General features: G+C 36.3%; 1 long non-coding RNA gene across 6 annotated transcripts; it reads left to right on the top strand.

The window, feature by feature from the left end:
- Window positions 1–4,917: 4,917 nt before the first annotated feature.
- On the top strand, window positions 4,918–11,844 carry LOC149042278 (uncharacterized). 6 transcript variants are annotated; one of them, XR_016188564.1, is made up of 7 exons: window positions 4,918–5,149; window positions 5,798–6,039; window positions 6,442–6,627; window positions 6,747–6,801; window positions 10,848–10,938; window positions 11,250–11,303; window positions 11,500–11,844. It is a non-coding gene; the product is annotated as an uncharacterized LOC149042278 (long non-coding RNA). The 6 variants fall into 6 exon arrangements; XR_016188563.1 differs by lacking the exon at window positions 11,500–11,844 and having other exon boundaries at window positions 11,250–11,493; XR_016188566.1 differs by lacking the exon at window positions 11,250–11,303 and having other exon boundaries at window positions 4,926–5,149; window positions 5,798–6,050.
- Window positions 11,845–15,397: the final 3,553 nt, after the last annotated feature.

The following is a 15,397-nucleotide window of genomic DNA, read 5'->3' as shown; positions in this document are numbered from 1 at the left end:
CACTCAAAAGCAATTTTTGTGTTGCGAGGAGCCCCATGGGATTATTCCACGGTTAGAAGTCAGCGGACACCCACCTTGCATTTCTGTTTCTGGCGCGCGCCTATAGAAAATGTTGCTATAATGACGCAATCTAATTGTAAATAAGAATCAAGACCACCATTACGAAGGCCAAGATGGTTTTTGTAACGTCTTGGATAAGTTCTTTTACATTCGCATGTTAAAGGGAATATTTTTCGCAGAATTCAGAAACAGAATGCGAAGAAAGGTAGGTCTTAAATCATTTGGTCCAATTTCAATTTAAGTTTTTAGTCCGTGAGTAAACAACGGAAAACTTTTACAGACTGATTGTGCGGCTAGCTTTATTAAGCCATTAAAATACTTCACCGGCTACCGGACATAAATGTGAATATCCAAGAGTTTAAGTCAAAAAATTGTGTTTAATTGCCATAATTGGAAACGAGACCTCATTGGACCAATGTGTGAGAGCTGGGTGGGCGCTTGACAAAAATTGCGGTGAGAGATACGGCGCAGGGGTGATATTTAAATCGGACAACGAAACAGGTGGTAAATATCATTATGCTGTGAAAATATTAAGAGTTTCTCTCGCGACTTGAGGTTTGTAGCTTTAAAAGTCCATGTAGCGCGACAACAACAAAAAAATGCATGCGATCATCACAAGCAAACATTGAGCAATAAACACCTCTCCGATTCAAGTCAATAGACGTGCTCTGTAACGGCTGCCACGCCTTTGCCACCAGACATTGATTCGTTTTAAGTTTGTTTCGTATTAAACGTGTTAAACCGCAATAGAGACGTTACTGTTTGTCCATTAGGGACGTGATCTTTAAGTTCCACCCAGAACCGCATTTTAGTTAGTTATCTTGCGTTGGGCTAACGATAAGACGTGTTTATCGAAAAGCGCCCTTTTGCCCACCTTATCTCGAAGTTCGTTTTGGTCAAACTCTTACAAGCGGGACTGTTGTGTAAGTGCTTATGTTCCTTTTCTTTGTGCTTGTTTAAACATCTAGTCTTTCGGTAGTTTCGCCCAGTTTTTTATACCAGTTTCTTTGCAACCTTGTAACACGTGGCTTACATTGTTCATGCTTTGTTAGTAAGCTACTCGTTTTTTACACTCGGTTATTAGTTTTGTTAGAATTCGTTTTCAAGCGGTTCTCCTTTATCCTTTGAAGATAGTCTTTTGTGAGTTTGTTTTAGAGTTTTAGCTAGTCTTTTGTGATCTTGCTTTTATATCGGAACAATTGGAATGTTGGTTCGTATCTTAGAATTTAGCTTAGCTTCTTCCTTATAATTTCATATTTCAGTTTACGATAAGTACTTGGATACCTCAACTACGCTAATAAAACGATTCAAATCTTTTCCGTGAAATATATCCTCGCTTCATAGTGCGTCTTCATTAGCGAAACTCATAGTTGTCGTTGAAATCTGCTTCGCTTGTGTCGGCCGCTACATGCTCTTTTTGTCTTTATTTAGCTGGTGATATACGGCTGAGCAACTCTGGCCGAGTAGAGGTTAGACTGTGAGGGATCTGGGGGGCAATATTCAGGGAATAAGGTGAACGCACGCTCACGGTACACTTGCACGCTAAAACAAAATAACGAGCTTTTAACACTTTAGCAGCGTGTAAGTTACTTGCCTTATTAACTTCGCAGCTATTGTCGTGCTTCGTACGGTCGAAGCACAGGAACGTGTTGAAATCTTGCTCGCAACTTTGCACGATATAACACGCCTCTTAGAGTTAAAGTTGCTTTCGATTTGTAAAAAGAAGTACGTCCTAATCTTAAAGGCTTTTTAGCTCACCGACATTCCCGGTCGATATACGATACTCAGTATCCAGTGCAACTAATTTGCCAAACGTAAAGGAATATTTCGACTTGTTGGCCATCATTTAAAACTATGTTTGAATTTCTTTCCTTCACTTTTTAATTCCTCGTTTTCTTAAAACAGCTTGCAAAACATGGGCCGAACGAGGAAAGTTCTCTGCTCTTGAAATCGTGCATGAACTTTTGAAGGTAGCAGGCACAAACTTTTAAAATAATAAGAGCGAACCTGTATGATGCCAAGCAAATGGCTACTTCGTTGAGGGTAAACTGTGTTCTCACCGTGTTTGTCTGTTTCGCTAGTCTCCGAGGCATTATTTATTTATATTGTTAAATTTGTTAAATCGACAAGTACGAAAGTCCGTGTGGTGCAGTGGTGGTTTTTATTTTTTTTATACGGACGGAGTTTACAAAATAATGAAATATCTAATATCTCAGAAATATCTTTTTTCCTTAATTAACTAACAGCCTATTTGCCAAACTTTAAGCGTTATAGACTCCTTTGACTGTCGTCACCTAACTTGTTTGTAAACGCATTATTTTTGGCAAATAAATGATTTTCTGGTCTGCCTTTTATGCCCGGTTCTTACGCAAGGTATAGACCGCAGCGCTAAAGACTAAGAGCTCGTAAGATGCCAAGATCGGCGTATAGTAAGTAATGCGCGGCTTCTCTCAGAGAGCTTCGTTTTGCGCCGGCTGACTAGCGGTTATTTATTTTAAAAATGACGGCTTGCATAAAGTGACGAACAGCGACCGCGTAGGGGACATGGAGCCGTAAATCTGTTGCACAAGGACTCACAAAGGTTCGGTACTGGGCTAATTAACTTCGTGAAGCGATAAGGATTTGTATTTTACGAGATAAGAATTAAGTTTTAAAAAAGTAATTTATGTGTTCAAACTGAGCTCCTCTGGACCTTGTGAAACACTTCGTGCTCACTGAATTCCTTGTGAAAATCCTGAGTGAAAGAGCCGTGATTTGCAGTAAATGTTTCCTTTTTATAATAAATTTCGGATAGGACAGAAGATCTTCTTCATTTTCGCTTATATTCTGTAAGTAATATACTTTACAAACACCGTTCTGTATGTATGTTTCAGTGGTGCTGTTGTCCTTACTTGTGACAGTGGCTTGATAGATTAGTGATGATTGGAGGTAGTTTCTTTTAAGTGGGCATGTGTTCTTCTGTCGGTAGTTGCATGAATTTTTGTCTTTTGTGTTGGTGTCATCTGCGTAACAATTCTCGCTGCTACAGGCAACAAAATGGCGTCGAAGAGAACGTGATGCTAACATGGTACAAGTTGACACTTAAAGTTACCGCCTCTAGGCTGGCATTAGTATTTGAATTAAAAAAAATTCATCCACAGGTTTGTTTGTGGCATAACGTACTCATTAATGTCTCATTTCGAAGAAAAATTTTGCTTTTTCCCCAGTGTCTTGGAGCCTTTTGTAAAACAACACAGACGATATTGATAACGATAGCGGTAACGATAGAGAAAATGACAACGACAACGATAACAATAACACTGACGACAAGAATTATAGGAAGGAGAAGGATTATGGGATGATAAATAGAAATGTTTACTTCATAGTTTAGAGAAGATAAAACAGCCGGCATACACCCATTTCAATCCAAGTGCTTCTAGGATACAAAAAGATTTTCTCGTTCATTCCGGCTTAATTCCAATGTCGATTAACTTACCTTCCCTGTCAAACCAGCTTTCTTGGTGCAAATTGGCTAAAATATAATGCGCCAGTGGCGGACGAGGAACCTTAGTGAGAAAACGAAAAAGGGCTCGTTTTTCAGATCGTGGCGCCACAATTGACATGAGCTGTATTGGATTGGAATCAAGAAAGAACGGGTAGAAGATTTTCCATTATAACAGAAAAATTGATGTAAATCTGGTTTGCCTTGTTGTAAAGTGATGTACACTCAAAATGAGTGAAAGAAGTTTTTGCCAACTTATTTCATCAGAGATCTAAAACCGGAAAATATTCTGATAACCTCAAATGGCCACCTAAAGCTGTCAGACTTTGGTCTGAGCGAAGTTGTCCTTTACAATCACTGAAGTATATGGAACTTATCCATATATGGCGCCTGAGGTATAAGGCATTGTAGCAGATTACCCTGAAAAGTCTTTGCTCCAATCGCTGATGTTTTTCTCACTACTTATTTAGCTTCTCGTTAGATTTTTAAGAAAGTCCTTCTTTCTTCTCCTATTCTGAGGATAAAATGTATTCAATTAATCCTCCACTAAGGCCAATCTTAATAAAGGCATTGTCAAACGAGACCCAACATCTTTCTCGGCAATATGGGGATATGTTACCTCTCTGTTTGTCACGAAAATTTAACAAATTATGATAAAAACATTTTGTAATGCCTCTCTGCCCTCAGCTTCCGACAAAAACAGAGTAAAAGGACCCCCTGTTAGAAGATCCTGACCACGCCCTTGTTAATACATTGATATTTCAAATCAGGCTCATGCAGTTGAATTGTTAATACGCTTTTTACAATGCTAACGAATTGAACCTTTTGCCTCACTGTGACATTACATTTGATTAAAAACATTAACACTATGTAAGAATCGCCAAGATTCCGGTCCAAGAGGAAGTACAAGAAATTTACAGATTAGTAACTGACGCCCTGAGGTGTGTATTCAACAGGATTTACAGTACAGGTTTTGTTTTATACACTCAAATGCTTTTACATGGAAATGTTCACATATGACGTTAATTTAGTCAAACAAACATAAGTTGAAACTTAATCCGGTCAAACAAAATGCTCCACCAACCAAAATTAATTGAATCCACAATAAAATATTTGATCATCGAGGTTTGCGGATCACAAAGTTTTGCGATGAACTAAAAGGACCCAATGGACTTTGCCTAGAAAGTATAAACAACTCCCTTAGTAAAGTACTTCTAAATAAATATTTTTGGCAAACACTGCAGAGGAAATAGTGCAGTTAATTTTTAAAGGTATTTCAACTTCAACGAAACAAATCTTTTATTTCTCTCCCCTCCCCCTTTCATTATTTTTGACCGTCAACCGCCCCCTTGGTATAAATTTTTCCTCTCCCCAGCCTTCCGCTGCCATTAAAATCAAAGATGGCGGCCATAATATTCGTTATGAAATTACTTAGCACTCGCTCGCCAAACTTACGCCTGCTCTGCAGGCTATAATCACCAGCGCACCTTCTTTGAACCAAGCATAATCTGAACCATCCGTATGACCATTGAGACAATTTGCTTCAAGCTGAAAAGGGGTCATCATCAAAGGGAAACGAACTACAAGGGATCCGAGAAAGAAGAGAAGGTAAGCCGTGTCTTATCTGGGTTTTCTCTAACGCTAAGGCCCAGAAAAATTCAATCTTTTTTTACCAATCGTCGTTTGATACTAGCTTTAGTTTATAATTAAAATCACGTTTCGGCAAAACAATGACTTTGGCCTTCATCGCCTAAAAACCCTCGCGCCGGTTCATCGCTCGAATAACATTCTAAAGTGTTCGTATTCTTCAAGTTATTTCTTGTCCTGTCGTTTGGAATGTTTTATACGGTCATGGTGTTAATGGAAAAGAAGTTATCTTACGGATTTTGTTTTGCCTAGAAAGTTTTCAAATGATAGCGAACGGCGAGCGCAAGTTTCTATCTCTTTCTCTCTTCAGTCAACTATCGTAGGATTTACTCTATTTTTAAAAAAATCGCGCTTTGTCGAAGAAGTATTGTTTTAGCCTGAGAACGAAGTAGTGGCCTTTCCCAAAATTCAAATAAAATGAGATCGAGTCAGCGATGATCATGTTTACATTGAGTCTGATGCGGTAATTTGATTTTCACAATATTGTCATGTGAGCAAACAAACTTACGGGTGAAGTGGAGTTAGTTCTACTGCGGAATGAGTGAATTTCATTGTTTAGTTGTGGTACTTTTCAGCGCTATGTTTTCATGTTTTCTACTCGAACTTCAGGAAATGGTTTCAATTGTCTCACAAAACATGGAGCCACTTTCTCTTCGCTCAACATCTCAGTCGAGGCGTACGTAATGCTCGGGTTATGGTGAACATGCCTCCGATGCGATATTTTTTTCCTAATGGTGGAAACTGAAGAATCAACCTCTGAAACCGATAATGATCACATTTTGCAAGAAGCGTCTGAGCTGTGATCGTGTAATTAAATGGGGTCCTAGCAATTTGAGCTCACAAGCACGCTGGTAAGCACATGGTTAGTGTAAGTAATTGTTGTTCACAGTTTTTTAATTCGGGAGCCGTTTTTGAGAGTCTGTTTCTGTAACTTTCCTGGATATTTTCTGTTGAATTCATTGAGGTACAATCTCGGAATTTCATAAGCGATTATGAACGATAAATTCGTATCAGCACCATGATTCAGGGAGGTTTTATTAACCGTGACATTATCAGTTTACAATTCATGAACCATTTCTGTAACCTGCTTGGATATTTTCTTTTGAATTAATCGAGTCACACTCTCGGAATCCGTATATGTAACACAAGTGAAGCACATTTTCAACTTTCCAAATGATTTTAGGAAACTATACTTAATTGACTCTCGATAAATTGGCCTGCCATAACGCGTTGATTATTTTATCATTTTGTAGCCCCAAAAGCTCGGCTTATGATTCCGGAGGTACTGAACTTGATATACTTGATTCAAAAGGCAGCCTTCAAAGAGGAAGGTTAGAATAAAATTACTTTTACGACCGTATATTTCACCCGGTTTACATATGTAGATAATTACATGAAAGATACCTATTAAAGCTGTATTCAGAAGCAAAGACACGTAGGTAATATACTTCTGCCTTATTTTTATATTAAGGGATTTCTTTTTATGTAACATATGTCCATCCCTTTAATTTCTTCCTTAATCTGCCTGCAAATAATTAAATTTTATGTTTTAATTCAGGTGTGAGAAGATAAAACAGAAGTGTTGCAGAGTTCTCCTTCCAGACTGAATTCAGGTGAGAACATCAGTAAACTAGTTGATGTCATATGCTTTTCCTGAATCTTTAATTTTATTGCCCTGGGTTTTTTCACAAAGGGTCTTTTATATCTTTGTGTGCCAGCTAATGAGTAAAATCTCAGTGAATAGATAATAAATAAATCCATCTTAAAGTTTTTGGCATTTACTATTTTAAAATTCATAATTGGCACTCTCTTTTCCTCCATGTAAAGAGATATTACACATTTCTTAAACTAAAATCTGAATCATGAAGTCAACTTAACTTTAATGAGTTTGAAACTTCATTGAACATAACAACACTTTACTGGAGTATGTTACATTTATTTGCTGCCTTTCTGGTACATATATACATGTTATTTGCAGGCTGGGAGGTCTGTATATATGGTGAAAAACTGTGACGGAGGTTTTGAAAATACTGCCCAAGGCCGTAGGCTGAAGGTAGCATTTTCAAGACGGAGGTCACAGTTTTTCACCATACCGACCAACCCTTAGCCAGTAAATAACATATTTATTTTTTTGAAACTTGACGAAATTCGTTCCGAAAGAACCCAAATGATTTAGGGCTGTAAATACGGCAAGATCTTCCATAAACTGAACAGTTTTTGAGCCAGTTAATGGTAGTTAAAATAGAGGTGATGCAAATTCAAGAGAGATGCATCAGCGAAACATTTTCATTTCCATAACGATAATTTTAAAGGCTTCCAAACAAACTTTGAAACATTATTTTTACAAGTATCTGTCACAATCTGACACCTGTCAATTAGAGAGTGTGTAACCAAAAGAAAGCGTAAGAACATTTGAAAAACAACGGAACTAGTTTGGCAAGGACTCCCATGACAATGTTTTCTTCAAAAACATTCAATGATCTAATGGAAAGTATTATTCACTCTCATCGACGATTCATTCATGTACGAAGATTTACCTCTGTTCATTAAATAAACGGCAAGGAAAGTAATCGTGAGTAAATTTAATTTTTTATTTTGAAGTTGTGATAGTTTGCTTGTTTGTTTGCTGCAATGGCATGTGTAAATCTGGTCTTTCCTCCACAAAAACTAAATTCGAATGGCACACTCCAACGAGACACAAGGGGATTTAATGCGGCCTTTTCTCAAAAAATTCCTTCAGTTTCTCTTGTGCAATTTATGGTACAAATGTTCAAATTGAACAGACTTGGAAAGACTCACCGAGAGCGTATATTTGTTGTAAAACTTAAATTAAAACTTCGCTCGCTCTTTCAATGCGAACAAATTGCTTGAGAAAATTCAGGTATTAAATGAATGAAAGTTCCTTCATTCAGTTTAACTGTAACAAAATCCCTCACATTTTAACTTTCTTGGTACTTTTTGTGAACGATTAAAATTAATTGCAGACAGGTTTTAGGCCACTTGTCAACCAACGTAACGACACTATTGTTTATACAAATTCATTCTGAAACCAATATTTTTCTGTCAACCAAAGTGATTTGAGTGAGAGAAAAGGGAGGATTCATAAGTTATTCATCGGCTTGAAGTAGTTACTGATGTGTTTGCTTAAAAATACTGCCCAGCCGGAAACACGAGCTATATTTTATGAAAAATGGCAACAAAAGTTGGGATGTACTTGGTGACTCACGAAAGCATTACCGTGGCCCGTGGGCAGAGATAGGAAAATACTGACCGGGTAAAGAACCAATCAGATTGCAAGATTCATTACTGTGCCCTCTCAAAAAAAAATAGGATTACATAACCCTTTAACTCTCAAGATTTCATCAGTAATTCTCCTTACTGTCAGCCAAACAATTTATTTGCTGTTAGGTTGGAGAATTTGGAATTGGATCAACCAATTATCCCCTAATTGATATTTTTCTTTATACTCATTATTTGTCTGTTTGATATTGTACTGATGGTGTAAGGAGAAATTCTGTCTAGATCACTAGTGGGACTAAAAGGGTTAAAATCTGCGACTTCAATGTGTTATAATGATTAAAATTTTTTAAAATGTAACCAAAAATTGTGAGGAGAATATGATGTTATGAGACAATGGAAAAACCTGTTGCTGGTTCCTTATCTCTTTAATGTTTAAATGTTCATGGGAAATGCGTTTTTTTTTTTAAAGCGAGGATACAGAAGTTTTCAAAGCTGATAGAAATAAGCTGTTTGCTAGTAATGAAAAGCAACCTGACAATCACATCTTAATGTTTGACATGCTTCACTCAAACATGTCAGTCATGTGTACCTACTGTTGTAGAGGTGTCTTTCTTGCCCTGTGGTTCATGAGCTGTCGCCTCTTATCGAGTCCAGCTTTGTTTACCCCCATTGCACTTGCCTTAAACCAACATCTACCAGAATACTTTGAATAGTTCATACTAAGATAGAAAGGGGCCTCAGTGGTCAGCATTGAGTTTGGTCGTTTCTTGCGATAAATTTTGTAAACAAACGCAGGGTTTCTCTCATTGAAAACTCAGTACTTCTGACAGGTTCTTCATGATTGGATGAAATGTTTTCTCCACATGTGAAAATGTTATTTCTCTGATTTGATTGGCTGTAAACAGCTCTGAACGGCGAAAATATTTGACGGATCATAATATTTACTTGATGACTGAGTGGGAAGTCTGTGCATCATGATTGAGAGCAAATATCTTCTGTCTGATTAGTACAGGAAAGAGCCAGTTTGAATGTGTCTCAAAAGGATAATTTTTAGAATATCCTCTCAAAAATTCCACTCAAAACTTACTTTTGTCTCCTTGGAGTCCCCTAAAATCTTGCATGGTTGTACATCAGTGGACATGCATTAGGAACCAAGGAAGGTTCATGCATTACTGTTACATTACATGCAATAATAAGATACATGAAAAAGTTACTCAGTTCTGATTGGTTTAGGTAAATGCAGCTTATAGGTGATTCAATGCAGAAGAGGGTTTATTCAGTGCAAAGAAGTAACAAACCAGACTCAACAATTCCTTGAAATGTTTAGCCGGACCTTAAAGATGAGAAAATATCAATGTATATTATTGTTTTGATTGTACACGGTTGTTTTGACCGAACGCACAATGTCATTTGCAGGCTTTGAATAAATTATTTTTGCACATGATGTGCATGCTTTGCTTCCACATAATTATGATAAGCTTTCTCGTATTTTTTCATGTATATTATTAATATGTAATCACAATTTTTCTCCTGCAGTTTGGAATAAATAAGCACAAGTAAATTTTTTCAAAGACCACAGCCACATGGTTTAAATGTTGTAAAAGGGTTAATATTCCCTCTGCTATGCTTCAGCACGTTGATAATTTCGTTTCAAGAAAACATTTTGTTACACTGTAAATGATCATGTCTTAGGTTGGTCAAAAAACTGACAGGTGAATTCATGCGTGTAAATGAACTTTATTTCCTGATTGAATGCAAAATTCTCTGAGGGATTTGTTTGCTGACGTCATGAGCATGCACAATAGGAATATGAAGCAAACTCATGCAATTGAATTTGATCAGACAAATTTACTAGCTATGTTGTAAATGAATTAATCGCATGACGGTGAGGAAGGGAAATTCACTTTTTCGTGTTGGTTTGATTCTTGGCTGGTTTAAAAGGCCCAGTGAGATAAACTATATACCAGGCATAAATTGACTTCACTAATTAAACAGCAGTATGTTTCACTTAATTTTCAACAGTGTCACACTTAATATTGTGAACTTTTACTCCTTTTTTTGTTGAATAGACTTCTGTCAAACATGCATTACAGACAGGGTCTTGTTTCTGTTTGCATGGTTTATTTACAGGGTATTTAAAGATATTTATCAAAGATGAGGGAAGTAATTTAATGCAATGTTTCGTCCCGAACTCCTTGTGAGAAAATGGTTTCCTCAGGTAACATGACTTGTAAACCAATTATAATGAAGAAATTGAAGTCAATCAGCTGATACAGAATTTTTAAAGTTTTTTCCATTCATAACCCAAAATTAGTTAATTTGAATTAGCTGCAAGAGAAAGGTCACAACTTGAAAAAGTTTCCTTCAAACTTGAGTTGTGTTGATTTGTTCTGTGTGTTTAAATTTATTTGATTTTTAGGGTACTCTGAGGGACGGGACACAATTTGACGGCAGTATCCCTCGAGGAGAACCATTCGTGTTTACATTAGGAGTGGGACAAGTTATCAAAGGTGGATACTTGTGATATAGCATGCATGACTTTGCAAAACAGGCTGATATTTGTAGTTTGCCATGATATTATGCATTTAAGCAAGTGATTGAACTTTCTACTGGTTTAGCAATCACTTGGCCCATGTGGGAATTGGGGAGAAGGCAAGAAACATTTGGACATCACAAGCTTATGGGGATCTATTACTTTAATTTATTAACAAGCATTGGGTTTAATGGTTTGATAAACTTTAGGTTTCAGAATGTTTATAGTTAACTTAGTTTCTCAAACATCTCATATGTTTTTTTTTTACCCAACTGTTTTATTTTATAGTCATTTGTTATAAGGCAGGAAAAACAAAGCAAATAGAGGAGTGGTTTGGGACAGGTCTTGTAATGTTCTTGTTGGATTACATTGTAAAATAACCAACTGTCCAAACAGCTGTGCAATTTCACATGATATTTGTACTCAATTTGTGCATTATTTGTACTCTCTGAGAGCAGTTGAATAATAATGTAAGATATTTGGTTATATTAGAAGTGTTTTTACTATTTAATAAGTCATGATTAAATTTTTGTTACAGGATGGGACCAAGGACTATTAAAGTAAGTTACAGCTATAGACCACTCATCATTTGTTTCTAAGTCTTATTTATACACAATAAATTCCTCTCTCCACATTACTTACATTTTCAAACTACTTCCTCAAACTTTTTCAGAACTTTACTGAACTGTACAAGAGAAGTAAACTGTGAAAAGCAAGCTTTTGAACTTTGTTGTTCTGTATTTTAAAATTTTGTTAAAGCTGGGGTGAATTTTGTAGTAAAAGTGCCAGTGCATATGAGTCATGGATAAGTGATCTGAATTTAGTAGTCAAATGTAAGAGAATTTCTGGCCAGTGATTAAATGTTCAGTGTGCAAGCATGACATGGCAATTATAGATGTATCCATAGGACCTGACTTGTCATTCCTTAGGGGGTCTATAAAATTGACATTTTTTTGCTCTCTCTACCTAAGGCTAAGGCTGAAGAGAACCTGAACAGTTATTGATAAACTGGCTTCAAACCATTCATTAAATGTGGAACTAGCAGCAACATAAAATTCTATTTACACTCGCGGCCTAACCTGTTTAATTACTTATGGACATTAAATTACAAAACATGAAAACCAACCTCTTTGGAAGTATTTTTTATTCAATCTTGAAAAGCATCAGTTGATTAGTTGACAACTTGAAAATACAGTTATTGCAAAAATTCCAATAACTATGAAAAAAATGAAATATTTCTAGTCAGTAGAGTTAAGCCAAAGGGTTGTCATTTGATTTGGTATTGTGTTAGCCTACAAAGTATAATCTTACACTGTTAAATGGGCACTTGATTAGTACAGCAACTAACAATGGCCAATGAAAAAGAGATTCAAGAGAATAGGGTGAGCTGGGAAGAGCTGAGGAGGAAAGGGAAGAATAGGCAACAGTGACGTTCTCTTGTTATGATCATATGTGTCTTAGGGTATGATGGGGACAGGCTGACTGACATATGGTATAGTTCCTATAGTTCTTTTTGGTGTCCAGCTACCAGCTTTTCTGTTTTAACATTTTGTTGTTACTTACTCAAGGTATAAATAAACTTCTTGTTATTGTTAATTAAAACTTTTTTTATGCAAGAATTCTACCAGTCATATTCTTATTAAATTAATTTTCAGCTGTTTTTGCTATACTAAGAGAATTTTTCCTTCTTTTAATTGTGCAGGTTATGGGGACAGAGGAGCTCCCCCTAAGATCCTAGGTGAGTTAACAGCTTGTGGTCAACAGAGACAATGCTGAGTCAGAGCATTACATGAACACCAAAGATATTGATGCCAACCTCTGAAATTGTGAAATTGTGGAAAGACTTGATTTTGAAGTATGGCATCAAAGCCACCCCAGCCGCTTCCTCCATAGATTTGTTCATTGAAACTCTGCCAGTCGATCTTCACTGCTGCAAGTTGCTAAATTGGATGCACATAATCTGACAAAAAAAAGGAAAAACCACAAAACTACAATTATCAAATAGGGAATTATTTTTAGTAATTAATTGCTCATAATTCATATTGTCTACACTCTTAAACTATGTATTTAACTAAAGGTCACCAGAGAAATTTAAAGTAACCATGGTAATGTAAAACACAGGGCGACAAACCAAGTGGTCTATGAGCAATTGTGAAGTGGCAAATAAAAATTCCTTTGACCCCTAAAAGTTACCAGCAGCTAATATCTCCCTTTAGTATATACCATACAGGTGAATAGTACTTTTCACACGCACTGATTGGCTATTTGGAAGTGAATAGCAAGTACTAATCACCTTCCAGCAGTCGATGACAGAATTGTAATCACCTTCCAGCAGCCGATTACAGAATTGTAATCAGATCTTGAACACCATATGGCGTGAAGGAAATCTTTTGATGTCAGAACTTTTTGAAAATAAAACTGTCTTTAAGAAAATCATAGAATACTTTCTGTTCATGTTAATTACGCTTCATGTTTATTTTTTTAATTAAGATTTCCGGGAAAGGACGGTTTTTGATTAACGAGAAAAGTGTTCTTTGATTTTGTGGGTAGAAAGTTATCGGTTTTTGGGCATATCTCTAGCACAGAATATGTTCCCGCACTTCAAACTTGAATTTCTCCCACGTGTTCCTCAAATAGACTTCCTGTTGACGTTTTTGAGTCGTGGGTTTGGATTGCCATGAGTTTTCTTAAAGGAACCAATCACACCCGAAGACTTCCTACCACAAGTAAGGAGAATTTGGCGCAATCATTAAAGCGTGGTGTTGTCAAGTGCCTTTACAAGCGCCTTGACCAGCGCCTTTAAAGCCATGTCCTGGAGGAGCTCCAAATGACCGTTCAATCTTAAAATTAGCTAATGTAGACTAGCCGAGTCTACATGCAAAATTTGAGCCAAATCGGTGAACCTGCTTGTCCGACCAGCCTCTCGGTTTGCAATTGGACAACTAGTTTAAACAGAGTGTTCATGAACACCTTATCGCGTCCAAACGCATCGGAAAAATCTGCCGTAGTATCGGTAATACTAGGATTAAATACAGGTCTTAAAAAATTGTGCCATTTTAATTCCAACAAATCTGATGTTCATGACACAAGAATTAATTATAACTTGGTATAATTCCTCCAAAAGTTAATTAAAATTTCCATTCGACTGAAACTAAGATAATCGAACAATCAAACGACCAATTATTTTTCAAGTTCTATGGAAATCTTTACAAAAACATATGGCTTTAATAGCTTTATGTAAACCTTAAGGCAAAAACCGATTGAAAAAATCTGATGTTCGTGACACAAGAACTAATTATAACTAGGAAAAATTCCTCCAAAAGTTAATTGAAATTTTCGCTCGACTGTAACTAAGATAATCGAACAATCAAACGACCAAACGACCAATTATTTTTCAAGTTCTATGGAAATCTTTACACATGCATATGGCTGCAATACTTTATATAAACCTTAAGGCAAAAACCGATTGAGAAAAAAAAATTGCAAAAACATTTTGGGAAAACGTTTTCAAGGTGTATCAACTTAACCGTAAATGTAACACCTAAAAACTTGTTTACAGATAACAACCTCGTTCATGTTAGATAAAAAAATGTGATAATGATTTCAAGACATCACTGATTAAAAAAAATTACTTTTAAGCTACTTCAAACAATTCCTTAAAGATCAAAACAATGCAAAGTCTTTTTTCTTCGGCGTGTCCAAAATGCTAATAGCTCATAAGAGTATTTAAGACAAAGAGAGAATCAACTTATAAAAAAAAGAAAAATCCGTATGGGCTCTTGAAGGCTCTTTCAGTTTTCCCTGCTTTTAATAGAGGACTCTCACAGAGATTTTATAGGTAGCCTTGTGGTTTCAGTTCCAAATGTCAACGTTTGCAAGCAACTTTTTACTTCCTTGGGTTTCATATTTTCTATGATACAGCTCCAATTCTCACTGCCTTAACTGAAAAGTAAAAAAGGCATAATTTAGAGAGAATCGTGGAGTTCATATAAAATTTTTCATTCGGCTTTACGACATGAAACGATAAACTACCCAACAATTATTATAGCAGAAATTTATGTTTTACTCCTATCAAATTATAGAAGAAAAAGTCTCTGTCCAATCAATTTTAAAGCATCTCAATTTCTTCAAGAAAAAAGAAACTCCTAAACTCTACACAGCAAGAGAACAACAAAAGCATTTATGATCAAATATATTTCTATAATTTGGATTTAAAGTTACTTTGCATTGCGTAAATGTTATGAAAAGAGTAATTACATGGGTCGGCAACTAAATGTCCTTGAAATCAAGTTTGACGTCGTCACTAATGAGTACAAGTGGCCACCAGTACTTCTCCCCCTTGAAGGTTTCAGAATCTCTCATACACTTCATGGCTTGATTGAGAGCTTCAGTTGCCTTCTTGCCTTTAACAAGTGCATCGCAGAATAAACTCATGA

This window comes from Pocillopora damicornis, chromosome 7, assembly GCF_964200805.1.
Source record: "Pocillopora damicornis chromosome 7, jaPocDami1.2, whole genome shotgun sequence".
Lineage (NCBI taxonomy): Eukaryota > Metazoa > Cnidaria > Anthozoa > Scleractinia > Pocilloporidae > Pocillopora > Pocillopora damicornis.
The sequence above is the reverse complement of the archived record's forward strand: the minus strand, read 5'-3'. Positions and strand labels throughout refer to the sequence as shown.